This window comes from Anser anser, assembly GCF_964211835.1.
Source record: "Anser anser genome assembly, chromosome: Z".
Taxonomy (NCBI): domain Eukaryota; kingdom Metazoa; phylum Chordata; class Aves; order Anseriformes; family Anatidae; genus Anser; species Anser anser.
Window position 1 is genome coordinate 54,187,018 of NC_139723.1, and position 22,244 is coordinate 54,209,261.

At 39.0% G+C, this 22,244-nt stretch overlaps 1 protein-coding gene across 4 annotated transcripts in view; it reads left to right on the forward strand.

Annotated features, from left to right (window-relative positions):
- Positions 1-223: 223 nt before the first annotated feature.
- LOC310889628 (uncharacterized protein) overlaps positions 224-22,244 on the forward strand; it is a 44,832-nt gene continuing 22,811 nt past the window's right edge. For 3 of the 4 annotated variants that reach the window (XR_014576652.1, XR_014576653.1, XR_014576654.1), the window contains exon 1: positions 21,240-21,369. The gene's annotated coding sequence lies outside the window, so the exon portion shown is untranslated. Of the gene's footprint in view, positions 1,648-19,290; positions 19,365-21,239; positions 21,370-22,244 lie in introns of those variants that run through there. The other variant, XM_083817370.1, reaches the window with a different exon arrangement.

Genomic DNA, 22,244 nt, shown 5'->3' on the forward strand with positions numbered 1-22,244 from the left:
GTGCAGAACTCAGTGCTACTAAAGCACAAAATGCTGCATGTTTCCTGGGGAAGGAAGGGCACTGGTCTGCTCTTGGGCAAGGGGATGCTCCTGGCATGGTGCTTGGATTTAACCCCACCACGTGCTGGGTTTCACTTCCCACCCAGACCATCAGTTCTGCACTCTGATGAGTGTCAGTATTTCATAGATGATAATGGCAGACATGCATGGTGATAGCTGGGGGGAGGGGCGGGGGGGATAAGCAGTTATTCTCACTTCAGAATCACTTTTCTAATCAGAATGAGCTGGGAGATTTCAGGTAGCCAGTGTGTGCAATCAGGGATGTTTCTCAGGAGGTATTACATATTGCCAGCAGCCAGCCACTGCATTACGCTCTGCTAGCTCAATGCAAATGTTGGCTTTCTTATCCTTCCCTTCTCTCTTCTGCTTTTCAACAGCTTTTCAACAGCTGCTGAGCATGGCAGCAATCATTTTTCAAGGCTTCTTACCACTGTGTGTCACTTTGCCCTGATTAGCTGAGAAGGTATGACTGGGACACTGCTAACAACAGTCTGGGGAAGATCCAGTGAACAGGAAAAACCTTCACTAGGCTGTTGCCTTTGTGATCAGTAGTTTCTGACGTTGTATCTTTAGCTTCACTTATTTGATGGAGACATCACAGGAAGAGGAGATATTTTCATTTTTATTCCTGTTGTTTCTCTGTGGTCACAAAACCATGGGTTACTCTTTGTCTTTTTACTTCAGTTACTTACCATGCTAAGAAATGTATCCTGAATTGGGTTTTTGTGTCAAAGGTGTATAACATATTAGTACCATTTTACTTGTATTACCCCTCATCTGATTGCTGTTGGAAGCAATATTTAGAAACGCAGAGCCATATAATGCAAATTACAAAGTCTCATTCATTTGAGCACAAAAAGGGTGAGTTTGTTAGCTCTCAAAATACTTTAAGATAAAATGGCCCTCACAAGTTCAGTTGTTATAAATCTCCAAATAATTTTTCTGGACTCCAAGCACCTTCAAAGTGTTTGCTTTCATGAGCTGTCCAAATAGTTCCCTTTTCACCAGCAAAAGCATATATTTCCATATTGTGAAAGCTATTCTGCATATCATCTTGTCCAAAATTATTTTCTCCACTGCATAAAAGCACTGCATTTTAACACATTGTGACAACATATATATATATATTATACATAATGATAGTTTAGCACCTAGAATCTATATTATATGTACTTTTTCTTAAATAGGACAAGAAACAAAGGACAATAGCTTCTGCTTTGCAATTACAATGTCCAGGCCACCTGATTCTATTGCAACACAGACTGCAGCTCCTCTTGGAGAAACAAGATTGAGCTGGACAATAAGCTGCATTTTGCTTGCCATCAGCCATCAACAGTGCTGTTTACCAGTGTCAACAGGGATCCTGTTGTGCTCTGCCCCATGTAGCGCAGTGGAACAAAGGTACGTCTAACACCAGCAGGTCTCTGGGCTACGTGGGACCAGAGCACATCCCACTGATTAGTATCAGAAACAGCAGAACCTCACCAAGAAGAAAACAAAACCTCTTCAGCTGAGAAAACTCCAAAGAAATAGGCAGTTGTGCTTGTTTTGTTCCCATATCTGCCCTGAAGGTGTATGTACAGACAGGTAAGCAGCAGTTGTCAGATACGATGTATTTGCAATTTGCAGTTTTCATGTGATGGTGATTGGTTATGGTTGCTGAGGACAGTAACGATCTATTTAATGTAGTATCTGTGGTGGGTTAATAATTGAAACTCAAAGCTACTGTTCCAAGGACATGGTGTTCAACTCTTTATTCATATTCAGATCTTTGGCTGCTAACTGGATCTCAACCAGTGAGTTTGATTTACTGTGTCCTGGTATCTCTTCTGTTAAAGTGAGGTAATTATACATTCCAGGAAAAAGAGAAAAGACAAGCCAGTGGAACAGATTGGAATAGGCCCATAGTATTTTGTTTCAACTAAAGAACAAAAAGTAGCTCTTTTAAATTGGCTTCTGAAATAAAGATGCAGTTTGTTTTTTTCAGGATAGAGTTATGGTTATGTCTGTTACAGACAAATAGAGTAAACAGTGGGATTGTATAATGAATTTCTCTATTAGACTCTGCATGGAGGAATCTTAATTGGTGCTAAAACAATAGGTAATTTGTTTCCAGCATTGTGAAGATTATGATTTTTTGTTTTGTTTTGCTTTTGTTTTTCTATCCAAGAGGTTACTTTATGCAGAGGGAATCTTACAGACCAGGTATAAAAATATCTTGATCTTTGACCTTGTTTGTTAGAGGTTATATAACTTTTCTCAGATAATTATTTTGCTGCATTGATGAAAACCTATTGAGCTGTTATTTAATGCTTTACTAGTGCACTGTGCTCTTGAAGAAGAGGTCTTAAAGGGTTTTCTCTGTCTGTACTGTCTGTATCTCACTCTCATAAAGTGGAGTACAAAATTCTGTCCTGAGTCTATTCTCCTTTTCTCAACTGAAGGTTTTAAGTTTTTCATTTGTTTATTTCTTTGCTTGTTTGGGGGGGGGGGGGGGGGGGGTAGGTGGTTAAGGCGGAGGGAGGATTTTAGCCTGAGCCCAAATTAAAGAAGCTACCTTCTTCTGAATAACAGAAAAATGCACTTATCTACAGAAAGTCAGTAAGCAAACAAAGCACAGGTGGAAATGAGCTGCTTAAACACAACTGTGTCATTTAAGGTGCTCTATCTGAGACATATCCAGTGGGATGGAAGAGAAAATTCAGCCTGAAAAAATTCATTTTCTCAGTTTGTTTTGTCCAAAAGAGCTTTGCTGTGCCTTCCACTTCAGAATCAGAAAGCCATGTGACAAGTAACCATCCACGCTTCCTACTCCAGTTGCTTTACAGGCAGAAGCGTTACTGAACGTTTCTTTGTGAATGTGTCTGTTTCTAAATCTACTTCAGTGAAGCAGGCCTGTCATGGGAAGCAAATTGTCCTTTGATTCCACATGTTCTCCACTTATGCACTCAGTCTGATGGTTGCTGTGCAGAGGATTTTATTTTTTTATTTTTTATGCAAGTCTTCCTACCTAATACTAAAACAGCAGAGGAATCACTGGCCAAAGGGTAGCAGCTACCACCTAGGATCATACTGAATGCTGGGCCTGTTTTCTACATCATGACACCAGTTTTAGTTCATTGTCAATGCCTAGCCTGCTTTCTTTGCATTGATTTAGAGCTGGAATAATTTTTAGGGACTGATTTCCTGGTTACAGTTGTAATATAATACCTAAATAAACTCCCGAAGTTGTGCAGCTTTGTCTCTAATTTGTGGAAGCACTTAAACTTCACTGAAGTCTCTTTGCACATTCAAGTTTACACCATTATGACTTTTTGAGTTGGTTGCTCCTTAGCAGGTGGTTGTTTTTCTTCTTTCCTCTTATTTCAGTTTCTTGTGAGTTTTGTTACAGAGCAGAATGACAACAACAAAAAAGCCATGGAAAAGGAGATTGTAGCCATAAAGAAAAAAGGGTAAAGGAAAAGGGAAAGGGAAAAGGAGAAAGGGAAAGGGTAAGGGAAAGGGAAAGGAGGAAAAGAAGGAAAATGAGGAAAATGAAAAACAATTGGGAAACAGTAAGTTGACAGGGCCAGATGAGTCAGTAGAAAAAAAATACAGCCAGTCCTACATCTAATCATTTTGAGTGTCTAATCATTTTAAGATTCAAACTCTTTAAAACAGACTCCTCATTTGAATTTTTAATACCGTCTTGGTTGCCAGGTTAGGTAAATAAAAAGATTGTACTATGCAAAAAAAAAACTTTTGCTTTTTTTGAGAAGCCTTCATTTTGCATTCCTGGAACCTTGAATTCAAGTTCCAGGATCATCCTTCTGTCTCAGTAAGAACATTGTGCAATGGGCTGTTTTCTACCACTGACTTCCCCTGAGCTGGTGAAGAAGATCCCAGATAGGATTTCTGCAAGCAAACATATGGATATGTGTTCACTAACACTCGCAAGAAAACAGTGTGCTCTGTTCTGGGGGTTGGTGCCTGCTCCTGGTGAAGTGCTCTTGCCCACAGTAACGCTTGCTGCTGAGACAGGACCCCTGATAACCAAAGACCCAGCTTTGACCCCACTCAGCTGCATAACTATGACCCAGAGGGGTGAGAGCACTGCGAAGCTGCAAAGTAGAGCAGAAAGAAAGTCCACAGAGAGATGAGATGATAAAGTCAACCTCCCTGCAGATCACAAAGGCGTAAACCCTGTTGATGGAGCTGACAGCAGAAGACAGCTTGGCAGCACTGAGACCCCACCGGGGTAGACCCAGGCACTCCTCCCCACGTTCAGTGATGCTTGCCTCACCAGCAAAGCCTGTGAGTGACTTTTCAGAGTGGCAAGAAGACTGAAATCCAACCTCTCTTTTTGAGAGTGTCGGCTGAGAAACAGCTGTTTTATATATTTCAGTTGTGTGGCTTGCCTCTACTGTCTTATCATATGGCTAAGGGAGCCCCAATAGACTGACCCCAAAGGGTTTTTTTTTGGTTTTTTCCTTTTTTTTTTTTTTTTGGAATGGCAAAGATCCAATGATACTGCTGATGTATAGCATATTGTTTTGAATTGAATGCACTGAGTGTCTGAGCTGAGTGACTCTGTTGAAAGCACATCACTTGGAATGAGCTGGCAATACATCACTCCAGGGTGGAAATGACAGCAGACATGTTGGGTCAGTGAAAATATGCTATGAATTATCCTTGTCTGTGCTAATTGGCAGAATTCTGTGGTGATTCAAATGGCAATAAGTGCCATTTTTGCTTAAAAATTTCTCCACGGAAATAGGCTTCCCCCTCCCCACCTCCGCTTCTTGATTATTTTATTCTTCAGATTATTCTCCTGCCTAGAACTTTAACAATTATTAAGCAAGCTTTCCTCAGCTTCAAGTACTTAAAACAGCTTGTGTGGCTTTAGCAGTCTTTCATATTTTTGAAACTTGATGATTTACAGCTCTAATTAATAACTTTTATTTCTCTTCATTCTGCTTGATTTTTTGTTCCATCACTTAATTTGTAACAGTTGTCTAATGATGCATTTACGTCACCTGTGACAAACACCTCATGATGAAAACTAGCACATATTACATTCATACAGACTCAGGAGTTCAGACCATTACAATAAGAAAGGTTTCATGCTTGGATTTAATAGGTAGGAATTCTGTCACGGTGCTACTCTGACCTGTTCAGAGGCTTGACATGTTCATAATGCAGTATATCTAACCTTTTCTCTTTTGTTCTTACAGGCTGAAGAAGAATACAAGAGCTATTGGTATTGGGTTTAGATTTGGGAACTTAAATAGCAATTAAGTGATACAGCTTTTAATTTGAATCCTATCTGTACAGGTAAATGTTCAGCTTCAGATTTTTCAGTATTGAATGGCCTGACCATTCTTGACTCTGCCTGAAGCTGTTACCCACCACTGCATGAGCAAAACAAAATTGACTGGCATGGTACATTGCTTAGTGCCATTGCAATAACAGCAGTGACTCGGGTTGTATCATGTTCAGTGGCATTCTTAAAACATGGCTTCTGTAACTAATAGATGAAGGGTGGGAGTACTTTTCAGAAAGTTCCTGCCGGTGCACACCAGGCCCTCACTTATACCTAACTTTTATTTCCCAGGGAACAGGGAATAATTTAGAGTTAATGCTGCAGCAGCTAAAATATCTGAAATTCTCAAAAAGGTTTTCTGATAGGTAATAATTTCAATGATGTTGATTTTCTTCAAGTCTTGCAGCATTGTCCTACGGTGTACTTTATTCAGTATTTGTTCGTGCCACTGTGCTAGGTTAATTGCTGTAATGGTTGTTCATTTCTGTGTGGGCTGCATACATTTTTCAAGCAATCAACATGGTTCTCCCTTCGTATGACTTTACTAGGCTTTCTACATAGCCTATTTTAAAGGTCTATTATATGAACTGCCTTTTTCCTTTCCTATCAGCAACACCGATCATTTCTAGAATCAATTGCAAATTCTTTCAATTCAAGGTTAAACTGCAGCTCAGCTCCACCAGAGATTTTTTGAGCAATGTAAAGCACAAAAAATATAGATTTATACCTGTTTCATGTGAATAAATACATACATGTATCTATATCTATCTATCTATCTATCTGTATCTATATCTTTATGTATCTATCTGTATCATCTATATCTATATCATCTATACCTATATCTTTCTCTACACTAATTATTAATGTTCCATCTCATTCTTAAAACAACTGGTATCTGAGAGACATGAGATGCATCTTTGCTTATTTGTTTATTTGTTTTCCAGGAATAAAAGTGGTTGTTTTTTTTTTTTTTTTTTTCCTTCGAATTTGCTGGAAACATATATCTATAAAAAAATTGCATTTTCCTTCTTTGACTCAGTCACATACCATAGGTCAGAGCTAGAAGAGAATTTCCTCTTTTCCCAAAAAAATGGGCCAACAAAACCACTGTTGGGATCTTCCAGTCTGTAGGTATTGAGAAGTTGATTGAAGTACATTTTCTGTGCGTTTCTGTCATATGGTTCAATGACCTGTGTAGCACTGATACCTGCATGTGAACATGCACACTCAATTAGTGTTCTTCTAGGAACTGAATTAATTTCCTGCAGATACTGCACTTGATGGATTTTGAATGGAAGATTTGTAAAGTGCAAAGACCAAGAAAGAAGACAAATCATGGTCTACATGAAACAAACACTATTTGAAGAATAGGGGATGTTACTGGTGGCTGTTGTATTTTAACTTAAGGCCATCACATAAATTATACTTGTTAAACTAGTTATACACACCTAATTACATCAGTTCTGTGAAATATTAATTTTAATATTGCTTCTGTTTAACTAGACAGATTATTCTCTTTTTAAAGTTATTTTAGAGTCTTCCTTGTGTCAAGGCATACAAATAGAGTCACATTACCTTAGCTGGTAACCACTGAACCAAACATTCTTTATTTTGTTACTCCTCTCTTTAAAATAACAGTAAAGATCCCCATTGAGATCTTCAGCTAAACTTTCAAAAAATTCAGCAGATACTGATTTGTTATTCTACATCAGTTATCTTTCGTGCTGAGGTTACAGACAGAAAAACATTGATTTACTTATCCAAAATGAAGATGCAGTGCATGATGTATTTCTATTCATTTGTTGTTTTATGTGTGTTTGTGATATTTGAAGCTAAACCCCTCTGCACTGACATGTCAGGTTTTTTTTGTTTTGTTTTAATTTGCTAAAATATTAAAATATTAGTGATGTGACCATATTTTGCATTGAAATAGAATAACTAATTAGAAAAAAGAAAAAAGAAAAAAAGTGGTAGAATATATTACGGCATAGGCATAAATAAATCAATCTTCCTGAATATAAATTACAGTACGTGTATTGACGAGACAATCTGCCCCAGCATGTCCTAGGAATATTTCTTTTTTGTATGTACTTACGATCCTACAAAGAATGTTAAAAATCTGGAGTTGTAAATGTACTAATAAATCAGGAACAGCAATGATTTATTGCAAATCCATAACAGAAAGCTGTCACTGCAGATCACAGCCAGGATGGATTTGAGCTGTGTTACTTTCACTCTTTCTGTTTGCTGGACATCTATGCATGCTTCATGTTGCTTGTCAGGTGCAGCACTGTACCCCCATATTGGAGTAAGCCTCCACCTGCCTCACCCACACCGCCCCCACAGAGCAAAAAGATATCACAATGAATGTATAGAAAAGGTCTGAAGGAATATGTGACCCCAGTATGTGCCCTGGGCTGTGCAGTTGAGAAGACAACACTCAAGACTCTGGATTCAGAGTGATGTTTTTTACTTAATAGGTCAAACACAGCAGTGGCTCAGTGCAGTATACACAGTACTCTCTGGACTGAGGTTTTGTACTGTGGCAAAAAAGAATTATGCCAGCCAGAGCTGTTTGGAATATCTACTCTCAAGCTGCATTTGGAAGCAAAGTTTTGGGTCCCTGTGTGTTGCAGACAGCATTTAGGAACCAGACTCTAAGCTGAAAGCACAACAGGAATTTAGCTCAGACTGATTTCTTTACTGACCTTGGCTGCATCCGGTTGATGTGTGTTATTAATGCATGGACATTTAGTGATTTGAAACACAGATGATGACAGCTTGTTTGTTATTCTTATTCTTTTTTCACCGTGATGATTTAAGTAATTGTGATACCAGAATTCAGGAATTGCATGAGATCTTCTCAGGGGAGAAAGTGAGCTTGGTTTCTTCCTGATACTGAAGCAGACCATATCTTTTCTTTGCCCTTCCCTGCTGTTTGGCTTGCTGATAATCTTGAGCTTGAAGGATGTATTTATATTCCCCTCACTAGGCATGACCTTAGAGATGTCTTTTCTGGCCTTTCTTGTTCTTTGGGAAAATCTCCAGATATGATACACTGCAGCGCTGCCTTCCTGTTCCTGCAGCTGGCCTGAAAAACCGGTAGCAGAAAACAGTGCACAAGCTTAATTTTGAATTCTACTGTTAAAAAACAGGTGATGTTAGTTCTGGCAAGCTACAAATATTTGCTTTTGCTACTGTGAGAATCCTTCCTTATGGAAACTGAGAAAGTCCTGAACTTTTTTTTTTTTTTTTGCCTTGAGCTGGAATTGTATTTAACCAAAAATAATTCAAAGCATTGTTCTCCACAGTTTCTAAATCATGGTTTAGCTCATGATTACTGAGTAAAATTGCATAAGAACTACCACATTGCACCATGATACAAATGGTAGAATGGATGACTATTTGATATGGTAGTCCAAATAAATATTCTTGTCCAGTATTGGATGTAGTGATAAGACGACATTGTTATCAATGATGAAACTCATAATTTATGACTACTCCATGGTGACCAAATGGATGCTGGCTGGAGAAGTGCAGGCATCTCCTAGGTTTATGATATGTCTGAAGATGCTCGCTTGGGGTAAGAAACGGATGGAATAAGATAAGAAAGGAAAAGTACCTTGTGTTTGGCCTATACCTAAAAATGTTACCCTGCAAGGCTTTAAATGTTTCTGACAAAACACTGCTTAAATGTGTTTATGTTATAGGTCCATGTTGAATTACTTAAATGGGATAAAATGTGTTTAAAAGTAGAAAAAAAAGAATCCTAACAACTTAATACTGCAGGGAAAAAGAGTTCTACGTTCTTACTCTTCCCACAAATCGAGTATGAAAAGAGGTTTTCATCAGCGTGAGGAGAGAATTAAGCTATTCTAGTGAAGATAGAAGGGAAATTTCAAGAAAATGGAAAAGGGAGTCAACTGTGTCTGTTGTAATGATAAGTCATGAAGATAAGCAATGGTGACTATAATGCTCATTTTTCACTGAGGCTTGTAGAAACTGTACCTACACGTAACCACTGTTGACCAATGTTGACTGTCTTTCATGTCCTAACTGTTTATTTAATATGGATTCAGTGCATATTTAGTTTGAGAAGGGTGTCAAATATCTGGAAGATGGTGAGGATTATGAACAGCAGGTATGGCTCTTCCTCCTAACTGTAGCTCATACAGTGGGTATTGTGTTGCCCATCCCCCCCCCCCCCCCCCCATGTTATTTCTTATTTTTCCTACCAGCTATCTATCTATTGCTTTTTTAGTATGTTTATCTGGGCAACTCTGGACTGGAGTTTCCATGGTACTGTCACGTAAAGACCTAACCCTGTATATCTTGTATGCATGAGTAATGCTTCTCTGTGTTAATGGTCCTGTTGATGACACCGGCATTACTCATGTGAACAAATCTTGAAAAGGCAGATTCAGCTTTATTCTGGTAAAACTGGAGATGCAGGTGAAAACTCACCAGAGGAGCACATTTCCACCTAATGTAAATTATGATGTGCTGGAAGGAAGTAAAAACAGTGTGAGTGCTATGTCACTTGTTGGCAGTTCTCAAAACTGGTTATGACCACCTTTCCTCTGTCATCCTGTAGACAAACATTCTTTCATCTTAGACCATTTCACTGGACGGGTCTCAATAAATGTCACTAGATGCAAGTGACAACTCTATGATAAAAGCAATAATGTGATACTGAAACATCTCCAGAGGAACTCTCCTTTTTGGCGGTACCAGAAGACTTCCTAAGCTAGGGTTTGGCAGTCTTTGACCCCTCTTTTATTTGCTCATCTAGCAGCAATTCATCTGGTCTGGATGTGAGGTTTCTATCTGAAGCAGATGAATGGCTTTCCCTTTGCTGAAACAGCAAGGGAGAACTCACCAGAGGGTCTGTGGCTCGTGAGGAAACACTCCCCAGAGCCTCCCAGAAGAGCGAGGACCCAGATTTCACACATCGCCAGGATGTCAGTCTCACTGCAGGCATCTGGTTTTCTCTAGCCCAGCCTCCAGAGACAATGACACAGTCCCTTGGGCATCTATTTTAAAGCAGAAAAGCCTTTGTGTACGAGCTTACAAAAGCATGCAGAAACCTTTGAGCCAAGAGCTGAGATCACCATGTGTGTTCGAAAATAACAACAAAGAATGGCTATCTCCAGGGCAATGGTAACTTAAAAATACATTCGAAAAGCATAGTATGAGATTTTTGGCTTGGATCAGCTTTTGGCTGCAAAAGTACAACAGCTTCTAAGTGTCTTAATGTTTGTGCACTGTTCTATTACTATTGATTTTAGGCAGCTACTAATTGGTAACACATAGGGATAACGTATATGCACTGCAAAAGATGGTCTCACTTTGAGAGAGCATCTGTCAGAACTTTTACTCTGCTCTAGATTTAATGGCCAATGAAAACAAAATTGTTAACCTCTTTTACTTTACTGGAGTTTTCTGAAATGTTAACTGATGCTATAATTGGTTAGTTCTAGTTTATATTTACTAACACTTCTCTGTTACACATTCTTTAATTTAAACTAGCATTGAAGTTTCTGGAAATTTGTTTGGAAGAGAGATGGTAACCTTTGGTGCATGGGTGCATAAGAATACTTTCAGCATATTGGAGTTAGGGGTCCATATATTGAATAAATTTTAAAATATTTAATGATAGATATTTAGTTCTATTTTTCACTGCATTACATTGAGTCCCTGAAAGGTAGAATGGGAACTGACAGAACTAAAATCAGTGGAATGTAAATCTTCACAGTTACCACAAATAGAGCCATAAATAAGTCAGAATATGTATTTTTGAGTGTGTAACGTTTCATATCAATATTGTTATCCATTAACTTCCAAGAAAGACAGAAAGAGAAAGAAAGAGAAAGAAAGAAAGAAAGAAAGAAAGAAAGAAAGAAAGAAAGAAAGAAAGAAAGAAAGAAAGAAAGAAAGAAAAAGAAAGAAAGAAAGAAAGAAAGAAAGAAAGAAAGAAAGAGAAAATATTATCTGTCTAAGGCTGCGCAGTGCCATGGAATAGAGACATTAAACTAAAAATAAAAGCAAACAGACAAAAAATATTGTGATGTGGAAAAACTGAAAACATTAGAACAAATATTGGATTATTAGAAAGAAACTTCAGAAGTAGAATAAACTTTAGGATAAGCTTTACTTAAGTTCATTAAAAATGAACTTAACTCTTCAGTTGCTCCTGTTACGGCTCTCTTAAACTCTTCCGTGCAATGAGAAATAAGAAGCTACTAACTGTATTTTTAGATTAAAAAAAAAAAGAAATCCGAGTGATCAAAAGTCAAGACATCAAGTACCACAATCAAGATAAAGCAAAAAAGGGCAATAGGCAGAGAAAAAAAATGCAAACACTTTAACTAAAATGGTCATATATGTTCCCATTCTTCACAGAATATGCTCCTTCAAATGTGTAATTGAAATAAGAAAACAAATTTCCAAGTTTGTAAGATTGTTTTTCCCTTCCCTTCCCTTCCCTTCCCTTCCCTTCCCTTCCCTTCCCTTCCCTTCCCTTCCCTTCCCTTCCCTTCCCTTCCCTTCCCTTCCCTTCCCTTCCCTTCCCTTCCCTTCCCTTCCCTTCCCTTCCCTTCCCTTCCCTTCCCTTCCCTTCCCTTCCCTTCCCTTCCCTTCCCTTCCCTTCCCTTCCCTTCCCTTCCCTTCCCTTCCCTTCCCTTCCCTTCCCTTCCCTTCCCTTCCCTTCCCTTCCCTCCCCTCCCCTCCCCTCCCCTCCCCTCCCCTCCCCTCCCCTCCCCTCCCCTCCCCTCCCCTCCCCTCCCCTCCCCTCCCCTTCCCCCCTCCCCCCTCCCCCCTTCCCCCCTTCCCCCCTTTTCCCTTTTCCCTTTTCCCTTTTTTTCCCTTTTCCCTATTTTCCCTTTTCCCTTTTTTCCCTTTTCCCTTTTCCCTTTTTTTCCCTTTTCCCTTTCCCCTTTTTCTTTTTTCCTTTCCTTTCCTTTTTCCGTCCCTTCCTGTCCCTTCCCATCCCGTCCTCCCCATCCCTCCTCTCCCCTCCCCTCCTTAATACTTAATAATAAGTATTAATACTTATGAGTACTGAGCATACACATTAATATGGGGCACTTCTGTGTTCTCCATCTCCTGAGTTCTGCTTCAGGTATGTATGATGGCTTTGATCTTGCAAAAGAAGTTATAGTTTTTCAAAGTAAGAGCATATCTGAGAACAGTGAGAAAAATGAAAATAACTTTGCAGAAAATCTTTTGCAGAAAATCTTGCATGTATCAAATACTGTGATCTCAGAGATTCTCTGAAATAATTCTTTAAGTTTCTTGTCATCATGTAAGTGGGCATAGCCATGTCTTTCCCAGTCTTATTCCAAAAAGAGTCAAAGAGACATCTGTGCTCCACATTCCTAAATTGGCAAGCCACCTAAGACCTTTAGTTGCCGAGGTACAATGCTGTATGTTCTTATTAGATAGAAATGGACTATGTTTGAGTAGCTAAACCTCTCCTCTGTATGATTCATTTATAAAGCTTTCAAAAACTTCTTTGTGTTTTTTAGCTCAAAATCTGAGAGAGAAATCTCATTTTCATGCCTACATTCAGGAATGTAGGATGCCACTAGTGTCACACAGTAATGGGGAGTTTATCTCCATCTGGAGTACAGTTGTACAGACTCTTCCACTCCCATTACTGTGCATAGGATACAACATAGGAACACCTACTGCTCTTTTGGTGCTTGCTAAGAGATGCTAGTGTCAGCAAGCAATTTAAGTGGAAGAATGCACTGGGGGATATACACAATATACCTGCAACACTGTGTGCCCAACCCTTTTGAATTACAATGCAATTGCTAGCACAAGCATGAGAAGCGATTCTAATGTGAAGAAGGAAAAGAGGACAAATATGCCCACAGATTTGTATACTAAATGCAGATGTTGTGAAATCTTGGGAATAATCTGTAAATTGAAGGGGAAGATTTTTCTCAAGCAGAAAATAATTCATTGGAGAGCATCTTTGTCTGTAATATGATCACCCTACTTTGGACAATGACTTTATTATTATTATTATTATTATTATTATTATTATTATTATTATTATTCCTTCAGACTATACAGACCAAGTAAGGACAACGAAAGATTCTGAATGTTGTTGGCATCTTCTTAATTTAGACTATGTGTTGATGGGTCATGCTTATGTGTAAAATATACACATGGGACCTGAAATGCTGCCTGTGTGTTAGGGCAGAAGCAAGTTTTAAGTGGAAAACTCATTATTTTTTTCACTACAGCTATTTCTGAAAATGGGCACAACAGTTTAACAGTGAGACTAGATGGACCTTTTACTCCTCTAAGCTATTTCACTCTATCTTGCACTCCTCCCTTCCTTTTCATTCATGCAGGCTATGGGTTCAGGAAAGAACTGGATTTTGGCGACTGCATAGGGTATTTCAGTACCATCATCACTTAAATACAGTCTAAATGCTATTAAGTTGGTGATAGATCCAAAAGTAATTTCATGGAAAACCATGTGGAAAATCTGGATTTCTACTGCGATGAATGCAAATAAACTCAAATGAAAGAGTTTCTCCTTAAGATTTTACAGCAGTAGTTGCTTGTAAATTTCTTAGGTCTTTATGAACCTCCTGACTTGATAACTTTATGCAAAATGTTTAAAAAAGAAAGAGAAGATTTGCAAAAGGTACTGCAGGAAGATTTAACAGCTCTCATTAGTGTGAAAATGGATTGGTAAAAAAAAAAAAAAGTGCTCAGGAAAAAAAATTGTTGATAGATGGAAGAAAAGAGGATATATGGTTTGGACTGAAAAACTGAAAAATAATATTAATATTATGTGGCAAATGAAGTTGGTGAATAGAATAAATTGAATCAAGATCAAGGTAAATACTGGGTTTGAATTTCTCACATGAGTTTGTATGTTTGGTTTTGGTTTTATTTTCATTTTTGTGCATGAAGTCTACTTCAGCCTTAATCAGATTTACTACAGAAACCTAACAAACATTCCACAAAATGATCTACTCTTACCCAAACTGAAAACTTTGCTTGTAAGCTTTTGAAAAAAAAATATCTTCCATGGGAAATATAGTGCTTAATACTGTGCTCTTATGGCAGGAATTTACTACTTGTGCACCAGATAATTTGTCACTGGAAAAAAGATTTTTGGGGAAAAAAAATGAAACAAATGATGGAGAGCAAAACAAGGGTTAAGCAATACCAATGAAAGTAAAATCAAACTTTTTTTTTTTTTCTCATAATTTTATCCAGTGAAGATGAAGTTACTCCATTAAAACATGATTTTCTACTTAAAGAAAATCAGGTCAAGTCCTAAGCAGTTTGTTGATAGAGTCCATTTAACCTCTGACCTTGCCTATGAAATAAATACAACACAGTTGCATGTGTTAAGGATTGTCAGCAGCTGAATCAAGTCTAAATATTTATTTTTTCTCTCATGCAAGAAAATATTGCAGTGGACTTGACATGGAAAGTTATGTTTTGATCTTTGGGTATTTGCATACTCTAGAACAGATTATTTTCTTTGTCTTGAAAAATTATTTAAAGCCCCAACTCTGACTTCCCTAGCTGTGCACTGAAGTAAATACTTTAAAACCACAATGGTCTGTTGAATTCATAGGGCTTTAGAATTGCTACTATTAAGTATCTACTGAATCACAAAATATTTTAATTAGGTCAGTGTTGGGGTTAGTTTGGATATGTTTTTTCCATCACAAATACAATGAATGCTCTTGGGGCTCCAAGGGACAAAAGCTCTCCAATGGCTTTTAACCATGGAGTATAGTAAGTAATGCTCCAGGGAAGACACATTCACGAGTCCAGTGAGAGTGTGAATGGATGAAATAATGTACTACATCTATCCTCATGTGAAAGAACTGGAAGCTAACTAAATGGAGCAATGTACACATGAAATGTCAAGCAGAAAATCTATTTGCAATTCCTGGCTATTGAAATGTACTCGCGTCAGCTGCACTCGCTGACAAGGAGCAAGTGGATATCTTTTCTCCACCCTGTGTGTGCTGCCACCAGACCAATGGCATGTAACCAAACCAAAGGATTCTTTTTCCCACAGCTGGTGTGTGTGCCAGTGAGTATATACCATTCCATTCATTTTTATGGGTCTGTTTGGCACCCTAACCTGCTTTGAGCTGAGAGAGCATAATGCCAGATTTTTTCTCCTATTCACTTATTTATAGGTGCTCTCTATCACTCTAAATTTTTGAAGATGTCTGATAAAGTGTTCTTTTCAAGCTGCCTGATCTGGATTTTAAAGATACTTGGAAAGTATTATGAAGCATTGACCAATCACCATAACTAGAACATGTCTTGAAATTAATGTTTTAAACATTTTTTCTAAATGTTATATATTTTTAATAGTGCTTTTCTTTTATCACTGCTTAGAAACAAACAAATTAATGTCATAGTAGGATGATCTTTTGCTTCTCTTTTTCTTAATAACAGTTGGCCACGAAACATTAGAACAGCAATTTTACAGAGATAAAAGAAGAAAGAGCAGCTTTCAGATTTTTATGTAATTTCAGAAAAGTTCACACATATGTTCTTCATCAACACCATTGCATTTCATGTGCATTTTTTACACTTTAGTTGAGTTTACTTGCATTTTGTCTTCTCTAAGTCTGGCAATAGAAGCAGCTTCTCACACTTTTGAAAAATCAAATAACATACAGGAATAGGAAGATCTGTGAAGGACTAACTATCGTAATTAGTGTGTTTATTTGCTAGATGGGAAAACCTTCTTAGCATGAGTCTAAAACTTTTTATGCTCACTAAGTCAGAGACAATGATTTACAGGGAAAATTTTCTAGTCCAGCATACTCTCATTATTATGAGTTTTCTAGCTGCTTGTATGGTTTTGCTGATGTTATTTTGTTTCAGTTTTGGTTTTCTGTTTGTCTGTTTGTCTTTAAGACAGCTTGACTTACATATTTTTTTTTTCTGTTTAAATCAAGTTTTCTGAAAATGAAAGTCAGGTGTAACTGACATCTAGTTAGTCTCAATAATCTTATAATGACAGCCACGTCAGAGTAAGGAAAGGACACCAGAAATAATCTTCTAAAAGTGCAGAAACAAGTGCAAATAAATGCAAACTAAAATAGTTTACTTACAGTAAAATAACATAATTTAATCTCAGTCTGACTTTACTGGGCAAAGTGATAACGGATTACATAACTATGTTTGTTTTAACAACAACAACAAAAAAACCCACTCAGTATTAAATATTTGTTACAAATTCTCTGGTGATCAGTTAGGTAGTAAGGCATACGTGGAAAATTTGGCTTGAACACTGTTTTCACCATAAAGTGAATTCATTTCGAACTAGACAAAATAACATCACTGGTTACACTGGTTAAACTGATCTGTTTACACCAGATCAATCACTGTGTCTGTGAGGCAAACCATTGTGGGACTCCATCTCAGCTCCCCTTTCTTCCATTCTGCATACCAAAAGCTAAGCTAACTCTTCACCAGCTGTTGATTTTGCACAGACCTCACAGCTCTAGCTGCCCGAAGCTGTTGATTGTGACATTGAGTCTGTTGGTTGTAGTAATTTGTTTGTTCTGTGACTGCTGTGAGCAGTGGCTACTCAGGCTCCCATCTCACCCAGAGTGCCCCACTGTTAAAACAGATGTCAAATAGCCTCCTGTGTACTTTGGACAGAAATCTCTCTCTGAAAGAGTTTCTCAGTGCCTTGTTTCTGTTTGTCTTGTCACTATAGCAACAGTGAATTGTACTTTTACTGTTCTATTATGTATCATGTCTTTTTCCATTGATGACTTTGCAACCCACTGATGACCCTAAGAATATACATTTTTTGGTTGCAGACTAGCATAATGAAATGCAGTGACTGGCTTCACTTAAAATCATTGAATATTTTCCTGATACTATTAGTATTTTTTTTCCTTTCCCCTTAAAAAGTAGAAAAAAAAAAAAAAAAGCTCTGTTTGGGAGAGAAAAGAATGGAGAAGTGTGCTTGGATTTGCATCTCAACTATGCCATCTTTATTTTGACAACACTGTTGGAGACACCTCTTAAACTTGCTAGGAATCACATAATTATCAAATCTTTAAATATTTTTAAGGTGAACAAACAGGGAAAAAGCAGTCTTTAAATGATCCTTTTTCTAAAATATTTGTTAGCAGATCTGTTTTGCAGAAGATATATTTTACTGCTAGCAAGTTGACAAGTTACTTGCTAACCAGTGTCCTCTGTGCCAGCTGGGAGTGTTTGTGCTGGTATTACCCGCACTGACTTACAAAATCTCCATTGCTACAAGAAAAACAAAAAAGCTCCAGCTACTGCATATTTGGTTACACATAAAAATGCAAACAAGCTTCTGAAATACATTGTCAGAAGAATGGGCATTTGAGTACTATGTTGGAGACTGTAGAAACAAATCAAAATGAAAATTGAGTGGATGAACTAAACTAAATTAGAAACTCCAAAGCTTTCTGCAGGATGCAGTTAGAGAACTAAACACCAAAAGCAACCATTTAAATTCAAAACCAATTTTATACTGCAAAGATGAAAGTGCTGTCGAGCATCTCAGTTTCTTCTGACCTTCCCCAACAATATTCTGCTGCGTGGGTGAAGAGGTACTGGAGAAAAAGGCATGTTCTCCAGCTGGAAGTGAGGGGGCTGCACAAAGAGCAAAGCTCTTTTATTACTAATATTTCAGTTACATTCTAGCATGAAGTACAATGCTTCTTTGCACAGGGAGACATGGTGACAAACTCAGAAATTATTGTGTAAATCTGAATTAGATTCTCTTCTAATAGGAGCAGACTAGTTTTAGTATTAGATGTTGATAGCCTTTTTTATTATTTTTATTTTGTATATACACATAGAAATTGTATGGTGATGGAGATTACATAGCCAGCATATTTAACATCATTTTAGTGTATCAGCACAGGATCACTGAAACATAACTGCTATTTCATACGAAACCCACACAAATAAATAAACTGCAGTAAGTAGCCTCTGGCCTGTACATTAGGAGCAATTTAATTGTTGTGAGATGTAGAATACATGTCACACATTAGGTAATTTACTTTATTATTTAATTACCATATCAGAGCCAAGCCACAAAAAACATATTGCTGGTCTTGCATATTAAAAAGAAAGCAATACAAGTGACTGGTATGTGTTATTGGAGCAGTGATGTTGTTAGAAGACCTGATCACTATGTTGTAAATTTACTACATCTGTAATTTAGGTTTTGTTAATGGAATAATGATGTTGTTACTGTCTATATGTTGTGGTTAAATTCACAGTTACTGGTAGCTTTGTATCTCACACTTAACTGTAGCAGCTTTTCCACAAGCTGATAATTAGAGCAAGACAGTGCTCTAATGGTCTTGTGATGTTATGGTCATTTTTTACATGCTTTCGTGAAACTGCTAGGCAGAAACTTTTCCTGTCATTTTGGCTGCATGAACTATATTAAAAAAAAAAAAAAAAGGCCAGGGTATTGAGGTAGTTAATAACAGTTCTACCAAGTAGGCTGTAGATAGCAAACCACATGGTACAGCCAGGACAGCGGTACAGACTGTGCTGAGCTTACCTTTGGGGTCAGAGCATTGTCAGCACAGTGCTACGTGCTGGGTGCTCTGCAAGGGGACAACGTCGGGAATGCTGGGGCAAAACAGGCAGACTGGTGGCTGCTGTCTCTCAAATTACAGACGTTTCTACAGGGAGAGTTTGCCAGCTTTTAACTCCCACTGGCAAATTTGAGCATTCTGCATGAAAAAGGGTGAAAATATTCCTGTGTGTGACTAACATTTCCACATGAATGCAGAATTATCAGCATGCCATTAATAGCTCTTCTTTTATAAATGTTAATGTTACTTTACTGGGAGAATTACAATAGCAGAAGAATATCTTTTCCCTTATTCTTTTTTATTTTTTCCCCATAGATTTTCCCTAAGTAAAGCCAGATATTTAATAAAGGAGCAATGTAACTTCCAAACAGATTAGACTGTGTGGTGAGGTAAGAGCTTTTCATTTATTTTTTTTCAAATTGTTTTTATTTTTTCAAATGTTATGTCTTTATAACCTATATCTCCCTTTGTGAGGACATCAAGGATCTCTTTTAAACAATAATAAAAATAAAATTGGAAAATAATGACCCTTCACCACCCTGCAGTGTAATCTTTGAATGAAAAAACATTTGAGCACAGTTGGGACTGGTATTCAGCATATGCTACAGAAGGAGCAGGAAATTTCAACAGGCCCAAAGATATGGCTTAAAGTCCCCCTAAATAGTAAAAAAATAAGATAATATAGAATTGTATGTATTTGCTGCCACTGTCAGCTGGACTCAGGGGCTAGACTCAAGATGGGTGGATGGAGCCTCAGTCACAGGTGTGAGAAGATTCCGTTGCCTGTATTCCATATGGTGAAATATGGGACTGGGGCTTGCGAAGTAAAGTAAGCTTTTTGGCATAATGGAGCTCAAAGACTTCCTTCTTAGTGTCTTAAATTTCCTTCTTACTGCTTTGGGTTAACAGCCAATGTAGTGACAGCATTTAGGCATTGTTTAGCTTGTTCTGTGAAGCACTACATTGCACTACCTCTCTCCTTTTAATATCTGACAATATCTGAGCAAAGCACATACTGTTTCATAACGTCTCTTAAACAATGTAAAGAGGAAAAATACACAGCATTTCTCTCCAATGGCTAGCAGAACATTCAGTCAACGTGTATAATTAATTCTCCACTGAGTATAAGGTAAGATAAACAGCTGTACATCACACATACCCAAAACACCTTGACAGAAATTCTGTTTAAGTGTACCTGGAGCAGGACAGTTACCAGGAGGACAACAGCCAGCAAACGACTCTGATGAAATGTCCTTCAACAAGCTTTACCCTACCCATGCTTCCTTCTACACCTAAGTGATGACAAAATATGGCTAACACAGGGTTTTTTTTTTTTTTTTTTTTTGGCGACAGGCTCTATTAAAGAAACAACCGTATTTTCCCAGGAGATTTGGTAGGCTGCTTACTTGACCTGCCAGGTTGCTATAGAGATTTCTAGTGGTAGACGTCTCCCTGCTAATGGCATGGGAACCTATTGGATGAAGAAAGCTTTTGGTAAAGACAGGGAAATTGTGTTAAGATACTGTACTATTGCTGAACATCTGTGCAATTGGTGGACCTACAAGTGACAGTGTGTATTGGGTTTATGTGGCAGGGTTTTCATAGCAGGGACTGCAGGGGTGGCCTCTGTGAGAAGAGCCCAGCAGATGTCTGATCAAAGCCAGCTCCAGATGGCTCCAAAGGGACCCACCACTGGCCAGGGCTGAGCCAGTGTGTGATGTTGTTTGGGCCTCTGGGAGAGCAGATTTAAGAAAGTAAAAAACACTGCACAACAGCAGCTGTGAGGGTGGAGTGAGAAACTGTGAGAGAGAGATAGTCTCGCAGACAAGATCAGTGAAGAAGGGTCGAAGGCAGAAGAAGGAGAGCAGGAGGTGCTCCAGGCACGCAGCAGCAGTTCCCCTGCGGCCTGTGGAGAGGCCCCTGGTGGAGCAGGCTGTCCCCCTGCAGCCCACGGGTCCCACACGGAGCAGATCTCCACGCTGCAGCCCGTGGAGGAGCCCCCGCTGGAGCAGGTGGAGGTGGCCTGGAGGAGGCTGCGGCCCATGGAGAGCCCCCGCAGGAGCAGGCCCCGGGCCGGAGCTGCAGCCCGTGGAGAGGAGCCCACGCAGGAGCAGGGGTCTGGGGGGAGCTGCCGCCCGTGAGGGACCCGTGCTGGAGCAGTTTGCTCCTGGGGGATGGACCCCGTGGTACGGAGCCGTGCGGGAGCAGTGCTTGAAGAGCTGCTGCCTGTGGGCAGCCCCCGCAGGCTCAGTTCGGGAAGGACGGCATCCCGTGGGAGGGACCCCGCGTGGAGCAGGGGCAGAGAGGGACCGTGAGGGAGCGGCGGAGACGAAGTATCAGGGACTGACCGCAGCCCCGGTTTCCCTGTGCTGCTTGGGGAGGACACAGGAGAAGGTAAAGGAAGTTGGTTTTTTTTTTTTTCCTCTCTCTCTCACTGCTCTAGCTTGTTAGTAATAAATTACATTAATCTCTCATTAATTATGCTGAATCTGTTTTGCCCATGACAATAACCGTTGAGTGATCTTCCTGTCCTTATCTCAACCCTTGAGCCCTTTCCATTGTATTTTCTCCCCCACTGGGGGAGTGAGGGGAAGTGAGAGAGCAGTTGTGCTGGAGCTCAGCTGCCCAGCTGGGTAGAACCACCACAAAGTGTTCATTGCTGGCAGCAACAGCACCAGCAGGAGGCTGAGGCACACCAAGAAGCCCTGAATTCAGCCCAAGGTATAAAACACAGGATCTGGTCTGCATGAGATGTTTCTGCCAACAGCACTTTCTGCTTTTCCTCATCCTCTTTGTCTGCTAATGCCTTCCACAGAGAGCAATTTGTCCAGACAGCTGCCATCACCCAACTCCCTTGCTCTTCCGAACTTGTCAAAGCTGTTATTTCTTCCTCTTTGGTTCCTGTATGTAGAGGGAGACACAGAAAGAACACAGACAATTAGAACTAGTGACTTAATGCAGAGAAACTGTGTAGAGGAACCACCTTCAGCTGTCAAAGTCTGACCAAGTGTTTACTGAAGTTTTAAACACTGTCCTATAACTTAGACAGTAATGATGTTCTTCATAGCCCAAGGATCACCAACGAAGTCTATATTTTGCTAATGTAGGCAGTGTCCATCATAGGCAAGATTTTTTCATTTTCGGTTCCTCCAGACTTAGGAACAAGGATGACTTCAGTAAAGTAGGTATTTTGTTCGCAGTAAGGGTATTTCTTGTGCTGTCATCAACATAGTGTTACTATCCTATTGTTCTGAAATGATACTTCCGTT